The sequence below is a fragment of the Aythya ferina genome, assembly GCF_964211825.1.
Source record: "Aythya ferina genome assembly, chromosome: 15".
Classification (NCBI taxonomy): domain Eukaryota; kingdom Metazoa; phylum Chordata; class Aves; order Anseriformes; family Anatidae; genus Aythya; species Aythya ferina.
This window is the reverse complement of record NC_140314.1, coordinates 10,663,776-10,672,912: the sequence shown is the minus strand read 5'-3', so window position 1 is coordinate 10,672,912 and position 9,137 is coordinate 10,663,776.

Sequence of the window (9,137 nt, the reverse complement as noted above, 5' to 3'; positions counted from 1 at the left end):
TAGAGTTTGATGCATTATCTCTGCTTAGGTTTATCAACTATCCCCTAAACTCACTAGCTGATGAATTTTAAGAGATTAACAGCCCTAGTCCTGGTGTTTGTTACCTTGCATCATTACCTCATGGAATATATCTTTGTTCTTCTTAATGTTTTAGTAAAAACAATGATCTGCTGGAGTTTATAATGATAAAGATAAGACTGTGAAGCAAAATTCTCTAAATCAATGCATGGTTTTATTATCCAGGTTACCAAAGAAATATATTTAGTTATTTAAAAATATGAACAAATTTATTTTCTGAGGAAAAGCATAAAAATAAAGATACTGATGTTTATCTGTACATATAAAATTACATTCAAAATTGAAAAAAAAACACCAGTATTTTGGAGATTTATTATAAGCCATCTTATAGCCACATCTCTTCATGTTCTTACAATATTTACTTCTAAGGTGGGCACTTCCTATAGTTTGTGATGGACTGAAATAGAATTTTCTCCATCAGTCTACATGCAGAACATTCTTTAGAGATTAAAAACAAAAAAACAAAAAAAAACAACAACAACAACAACAAAAAAAACTTTACCCCATAAAAGAAAAAATATATATATATATTAAATGAAGCTATTGTAAAAACTAAATGTGACATGCTGCTTTTGCTGGCTTAAAAATGACCAGCAGTTAAAGAATTGATCTGTGTATGGTCCGATGGTTAGGCAACATTAGTAAGGAAAGTTAGGTTGTAATCGCAGATTGGATTTGCACTGACCAAGACCCTGGAATTACCAACTCCTTTCCCTTAATTCCCCTCTTAAATATAATTGCCATACAAGAACAGCAACTGTGTTCAGTTTACTTTGTCTTAAGTAAACTCAGAATTAAACTTAAGCAGTTGTTAATGATTTCCAGTGTTGTTTTTTTTTTAATCCATGATTGCAAAGCTAAATTAAAAGCTTTAAAGATATATGCAGTTTATAACAAGCACCCTGAACTGTCTTAATTTTGATTTTTTTCTCCACATGTGCATCTTAGATAAATAGTGACCATGTAGAATATTCCACTTAAATAGTTTCTGTATATAAAAGTCATGAAATATATTGAAGTTTCCTTATTGTAGCAATATATATCAGTGACAGATCTAGTGTATTAATGTGTTATATGCATGTTTGTCATATGTTTCTAAGGGAGGTGATCATATTCACTCAGAAGTGTTTAGCTGTTCATCTCATAGAAGTACTTTCACTGATTAACTACTTTGATACTAGCAAAAGAAACAGTTGGTGATTCAATGGGGAGCATTTCATTGTGGCTGGATGTAGATGGTATCACAGGTGCAGAATTGTTTGCACAGCTGTGGCCAGTGTAGATTTGTGGTACAGCAGTGGCAATAAGAATCTGGATTTGCCATTTTAGTTGAAGATTTTATGTTTCCTGAGAAAAAATGTTGGAAAAACATTATCTGAGTGCTACAAGAAGTTGTTATTTGTGAAAAGAAATGATCTTGTAATGTTTTTACTTAAAAAATGTTTGTCTGAATTGCAGATATGTATCAAATAGTTGGAACGTGCAGTTCAATGACTATTCATCCTTCTGATTCCAATGGAATAGCTATATAATGCAGGGATTAGAACATAAAAATTGCTCTCACTCACAAACCAAATATCTTATTAGATTGCTATTTCGCTAAAGAGCTGTCAAAATACCTTACAGAGGAACAAAGGTAAGGTCCTGCTGACGCAGAGCCCTGACAGGCATGTGTTTCAGCACCAGGAAGCAGCTCCTGAGCCACACAGTGCCTCAGCCCATCACTGCCATCGTTCCCCATGGGGAAAGGAGTCGCGTGCGTTCCTTCCTAAGCACAGTCGCTTTGTGGGTAGAGCAGGTTGAGTAACTGCTTTAAAAGCTGCATTCCCCAAACTATGTAACTAAAGATACCTTTGCATAGACCAGCACTATTGCTGTGGTAGCATCCTGCAGGCAAAGCACAAGAAAAGACAAAATTATAACTGCACCTAAGTTTTTCTGTTAAAATATCATTACCTTAGAAGTTAATATGAAGTTATCAGTTTTATACAGACCTTTTTCCTGAGGCCTATTATCAGATTAACTGTTTCTCCCATACAGAAGTAGTTGAGCAAGGAAACATACTAACATGGCAATTAGAAACCTTTTCATATTAATTTGAATATTGTAAATGTGGAATTAATGTTGTTTTACATTTCTAATTAGAATGCTTGTATCCTGTTGCTGAAATGGGATATTGCTGCTGATGTAGGATCCCATCTGTAATAATTTCCTTAACCCTTGAGTAGCTGCATACAACTGCATGCTCTTCCCTGAAGAAACATTCTGATTCTCTCCGTGGGGCAGATTCACACCTCCATAACTTCTTGTCTTTTAAAGAGAACCTAAAGTTAATGTGATGAAAACTTTCCTGATATATGGAATTTTCCATTTCTCTGAGCATTTGGTTATAGAAGACACATGGCAAAGGCAGCAATTGCAGCTTTTACAGTGTCGTACAAACATAGGCAGCTCTAGCCTGAAGCCTTCCCATATGATTTCATTTTGGGGAGATTTGTTAGGGGTTGTTCTAGGACAAAGGGAAAGCATATTTTTTTCCTCTTGGAACTATGAACTAAACTCTGTATTAATTGTATTAAACCTTTTTAAATTATAGACTGGTCTAAATAGACAACAGAGCATGCTTTTTCACCTCCTTTATAAAAGCCTTATCAAGCACCAAAACTGAGGAGAAGTCAGAATCACCAACAGCCTTTCCTGATGTCTCAAAATCAAATAGAGTGAATTTCACTGTTGCAGAGAGGGCTTCTTACCATTTTACTGCTGAGCTGCTGCTCATATAGACTTTTTGCAAACATTTCTGTCTGATTTGGGGCCCTTATTGCTGTCAGAGTCTAGTGGAAGATGTGTTTCAATGAGGCAGTGATGGTTGTATTGTGGAGCTGTTTGTGTTCAGAGCGCAGCCAGCTGCAGAGCTCTGGTGGTGAAGCTGTCAGTTCTTTTATGGATCTCTCTTGCCCAAGGTGCAAGACATACCAGCATTAGGATTAGAAGGTAGGAGTTTGGAGTATGTTGTTGTATAGGTTGAAACTATAGGAGAGGTTTCATTTTAAAACAGATAAACTCTGGTAGTTGTGGCTGTTCTATTGCTATCTGCGAGATAAAAACTGAATTTACTATCCAAGGGTGCATATCTCTTTTCAGGGTTCTTTAGTACAGCAGAAGTACTAAGTCACCTTAATTTAGATTACTGTTTTCTAGGAAGAGAGATTTACATTTCTGAACAGAGAAAAAGGCTCATCCCTGCATCAACTGTGCCACGTAAAACAGGTCTTGTAAATAAATTGAATGGCCATCTGCCCAGCTGACCTATGCCAGTGAAATAAGGAGGGTGGTTAACAGCTTAAGGAAAGAAAAACTAAATGTCCAATTCAAAACATGGGGTATAGATGCTTAACAGTACAGCATCACTGTTTTCTTAGAATGATTTTATTTGGGGCAGTTGAAAGTGAGAAAAAATGCTAACTCCTGTCAGTGTTATATTGAAAAGGTAGTAGTTCAGGGACTGCATTACTGCCTCTTCCCTTTATTTCAGTGATTGTTGGCTTTTATATCCTAGTCTGAATGAATTGTACTTCCGAGAAACACATCAAGTAAAGGAACCTTCTCATTAGTAAAAAGTACCTGGAACATCTCCTGAGCATTTATGAGCTTGAATGAATTTCCTGGGATTCATCATGCAGTACAAAAGTCAAAATTGGGAGCTACATCTTTACTTGCATTTCAGATCAATAAGTCTTTTTCACTCTTTGCTTTCAGTAACTCTGTGCAAAAAGTTAGATATGTACCAAATTATTATACCTCTCAGAATTCGTAGTAAGATCGTATTATGAATGTGTGATCTGTTCTATTTTTAATGACAGTTTGAATTCAATTTTGAATTCAAGTAGAGAGGAAACTGTTGGCTTACGTTCTTTGGAGCCTGTAGGAAACCTTTAATTATGAAGCAGCAATAATCAGTTCATAGTTAAGACTGAAGCTGGGTACTTTGTTTAGACCTGAATAGTTAATTTTCTCTCCTGAGCTCCAAGAGTTCTCTGAATCACTTTTAAACTTCATGTTAGTCTCATAAAGTATTTTACAAATACAATGCTCAAAAATCTCATCTGACTTTTGAACATTTTCCAACTTCTTTGAAAGTGTAAGACCTGTCCCCATCATTTCATTCTTTTGCTAAGAAAACAAGTACGTTGCTTTAGAGCTACAATCTTTGTATGCTAATGAGGAATTATGCAATAACAAACTTTGTGGTATGCGAGATTCAAACCATGCTTCAGGAAAGTGAACAGATTTCTAAATACTTAAGTCCACGTAAGTAAAGATACTGTTAAAGAGGTATGGATTAATTGATTCTTGATAAAACTGCAGTTTAAACCAGCAACATAAACATAACATAAAAGACAGAACTAGAGTTACACAGGACTTCGTTAAAGAAGTCTGCAGAGATCTCAGAGATCTGAGGCAGCCTCCTGAGAAAGAAAAAAAAAATGAAAATTTTCAGACCCAGACAAAATAGCAGATAAAGTAGGAAGCTACCCCTAATACTGGTACAAGATCAGCCTAACAACTGCATTTTTTTCTTTGATGTATTTGATGGAGGTACACATTTCTTGCTTTTTTCTTTCTTTTCTTTCTTCCCCCCCCCCCCCCCAAGGAAGGCTTCAGTGTAGAAAGCAGTAGAAAGAGTTCTTGAATCCTGGGTTTGAACAGATATGTGCTTCTAGAAATCTCATGATATTTTAATTAATTCTTTCAGATTTTCCATGACTGCCTTTCACTTTCCAACTTTCAGGCTTTTTGGGGGTGCCAGGGGTATTCCCCTCTGGCATCCCACAACTGCGTGCTGTAATCCCAGTCTGTCTTTCCTATGCATTTCCTATGATTGCTTTGCCCTGACCTTTTTATTTTTTCTTCTTGTCGTGGTTCCGCTCGAGTGGGCAGCCGAGCTCCACCACAGCCGCTCTCTCACTCCCCCTCCTCAAAGAGGAATGGGGAGAAAATATGTGAAAAGGGCTCAAGGATTGAGATAAGGACGAGAAAATCACGCAATAATTATTGTAACGGGCAAAACAGACTCGGCATAAGGAGATAGTAAGATTTATTGCCTACAACTAACAAGCGAGAGAAGTGAGAAAACAAAGGAAAAAAAAAAAACCAAAAGCACCTTCCCCCCCATCCACCCTCTTCCACCTCCTCCCCCCGAGCGGCGCAGGGGAACGGGGAATGGGGGTTATGGTCAGTCTACAGCACTTCTTCTCTGCCGCTCCTTCTCGGTCACTCTCGTCCCCTGTGCTGTGGGGTCCCACCCACGGGATGCAGTCCTTGATGAACTGATCCGGCGTGGGCTTCCCACAGGCAGCAGCTCTTCCAGAACTGCTCCAGATATGGGTCCGTACCACGGGGTCCATCCCTCAGGAGAAAACTGCTCCAACCTGGCTCCCCTACGGGCAGCAGCTCCTGCCAGATCACCTGCTCCTGCGTGGGCTCCTCTCCACGGGCTACAGGTCCGGCCCGGAATCTGCTCCGGCAGGGGTCTTCCACAGGCGGCAGCCTCCATCAGTGCAGGGCCACCTGCTCCACCGTGGTCTCCTCCACGGGCTGCAGCGTGGAACCCTGCTCCACCGTGGTACTCCATGGGCTGCAGGGGGACATCCTGCTTCACCATGGTCCTCACCACAGGCCGCAGGGGACTTCTGCTCCGGCGCCTGGAGCACCTCTCCCCCTCCTTCTACACTGACCTTGGTGCAAGGCTGTTCTCCCACTCCCTTGACTCTCCCGGCTGCTGTGTGGCGCAGCGTTTTTTCCCTGTCTTAAATATGCTCTCACAGAGGCGCAAAACAACATCGCTTATTGGCTCGGATCTGGAAAACAATGGGGCCCTTCCCAAACATGGGGCAGCTTCTAGATCTTTCTCACAGAAACCACCCCTATGGCTCCATGCTACCAAAACCTTGCCACGTAAACCCACTACACTTCTTTTTTTTACTTTTCCATTATGTAGGAGCCTTGCTTAAATGTATTTATTTGTTTGGACAGTAAAGGTATATTTAGTAATCTAATTGGCTCTGTGGTAGAGCCAAAAGTTTACTTTTCTTTTTTATTCTATTATTCTATCAAGAATAAACACTACGTATTTCTTTTATTTTGGATATTTTGAGCAATACTGATATTTGTTCAGATTAGTCAACAAACTTTGATGATGATATCCCAGGGAAGGGTTTTAGAAAAGCAAAATCAATATCCTTGCTATACTGGTGTTACAATTTTTGTGCTTTATAAACAAATATATTTTTTTCCAAAGTAATTTTAAGAAGTAACCATTATTTTGGTTTGTACAGAAGTGTGATTAATTATAACTTGCTTTATATTTTGGTCAGTTTTTATTCTGAAAGCCCAGGATGTGGTTTGACAGTATGAGAAATCTGGCTTTACATTGGACAATCACTATCCAAAATGCTGAGATGATGTGACATGATCATCTGTAACGTTCTGCCACTTCACATTCATGAAAAAAATTGGTGGATTAATACTAAACCAAGTGACATTATGTGAGAATAATTATTGTTTGTCTTCTGATTACCAGAATAACACCAGCATAAAATTTGCATTGTGCTTTGCTTGACAAACTGTGCTTGTTTGCTCACCTCTTGCTGGATGTGTGACTGACAGCGGTGTGGAAATCAGGCATTTCCTAGGGGTTCTTTGGTTGCTAGCACTTAGAACACTCCAACTAAATGAAGGTAGGAAAGGCAAAGCTGAAGTTTGCTGAAAAAGTGAATGTGACATGGCATCAGATACAAGTTAACCGAAGATGTAACTTTGCTCCTCCTAGAGTGACCTTCTATCCCAACCTGAAAAAACATCTGGTAGGCAAATTAACTTATACTGCCATGGATCTAAACTAGAGCTGTGGGCCTTAAATAAGTAAGGATGTACATCATTAAAAAAATCATAATTGCACAAATATGGGTGTGCAGAATTTACTACTAAAGTCCCTTCTTTAAAAGCATAAGTTTGTGCATCAACAAGAATGCGAACAGCATATTACTGTAAACCTTCAATAAATTCCAGTGTTTGTGGGATTGTTCAGCTTTATAAGGCTGTAATAAGACACACCTTAATAAAGAAAAGTGAGTGGTTAGTGTTTGAAATGCAGCAGACTTCTGCAATAACACTTGGGATGATATTCTTTCTTTACATAAATTTTAGGTACATAATTTCTATACCTAAAAAGAATAAATGCTAGTTCATCAGAAATAACATCTTTTCACCATTGTTCAGAGTAATACTTATATGCATATTGCATTTGCTAGTTTTATTCAATGAATCAATATCAAAAGAGTTGCAGTGATGCTCAGAAATAGGGGCTGAGGCAGACCGTAACTGTTGTGGGATCACCTCCAGTTTGTCAGCAGGCAGGATACTGCAAGGAAGCAAGATGAAATGATCAAAACATTGTGGGCTACTCATTAATACCTTCATGTGGTACAAATACAGTAGAATAAGCTGAGAAATTTCATATAAAATAAATGAAATCAAGGCCATCACTGATGATCTCTGACACCTTGTCCTTGCTACCTGACCCTGTTATCAGCCTGCTGGAAGCTTGAACATGAATGGCAGGGCTTGAATAGAGTTACACCAGGTTTTTCAGTTCTACTGGGAAAGGTGGGTTACAATTATGATTTGACTAAGGAAAGAGCATCCTTTTTGGCAGTACTGGTAGGGGCCGTTTGGCAAGCCCAGGCAGAAAGGGATACTGCATGGCTCACCCACCTTAATATCCACCCTAAAAAGCCGGGAAGGTGGGAGAAGGCAAAGGCTTTTCCTACACAGTGCTTTGATTTTCTCTTGCATTTTGAACTTTGAAGTCTTAGGCAGTATTATATTTTCTTTTCCTGTCATTGTATCATGATGTGCCTCTGATACTTAAAGGTTGAATTCCTGGAGATGGTTTCCATAGCAATTACAACTTTGAATATTCATGGCACTGCTTGCTCATTGTCTCAGTTCTTCCAAGGACTGTTGTTTACCAGATAGATGGTGGATGTTAAAACTTTATTAAGGAGCTCCAAGGGGAATTTGCTGGGATTATTATTTTTTTTAAACAAGAGTGGCTGTTTTAATCATGGCTTTGCTATGTTTGCCCAAAACATAGTGAATAATTTGGCAATTTTAAAAATACTATTGTTATTTCCCCCACCTGTGTACCCCAATGCAGCATGTAGGTGTGCCGCAGCCGTTTCAGTTCAAAAGGTGTTGCCTGCATGCAAACCTATCACAAATTAGGTTGTGGGTGGTTGAAATGTGTGGACATGCTTCATTTTGCTGTTCTTCAGAGCAAGCCCAATGGAGTGAGAAGTGCCGTAGCTTGCAGGTGGCAGCTGTAAAGCTTGGCTCTGTATTTGTGCACTGACTTACAGCACAGGATCAAGGGCAGTCTGATCTTCGAACTCTACTGCATTATAAAATAGTGTATAGTAATATAGAAATTAAAAAGCAAGTACTGATAAGTAGATTTGATCCAATTCTCTGCTGCGTTTTGCCTTTGAATGATCTACTGACAGGATTTCTGGGTTGTGACAAAAAATTCTCCTTTATGTCTGTTGTATATGTATACATGATATATAAGCATCATCTTCTACATGATACTGTAGTGATATAGTAACAGTGAATTGTTGTGGGCAGTGAATTTTACTAAGAAGAAAAGCACACGTAAGTTGGCAGTTCAATTAATTCAGCACTGTGGTTCACTGGGAAGTTACGGAAACAAGAACAGAAGAGCATGTTTCATGCATGGAAGCTATTTGAGTTCTTCATCACAAATAAATGTCTCTCTTGACATTTTTCACACTTCGTCAAATTTAGTTCAGTGGATCAGTTGTTGTATTGCTTCCTGCCTCCTGGCAGATCTACTGCTGCAGAATCTTGCCCCATTCGTTTATTAAGAAATGAACTCAAAAGAACACTTTTTCAAACATTTCTGGGACAGGTATACTAAACTTTCTGTGGATTTTCTTAAAGTTTTCTTCCTGGAAGTTTGAGAAGCTAATATTGTC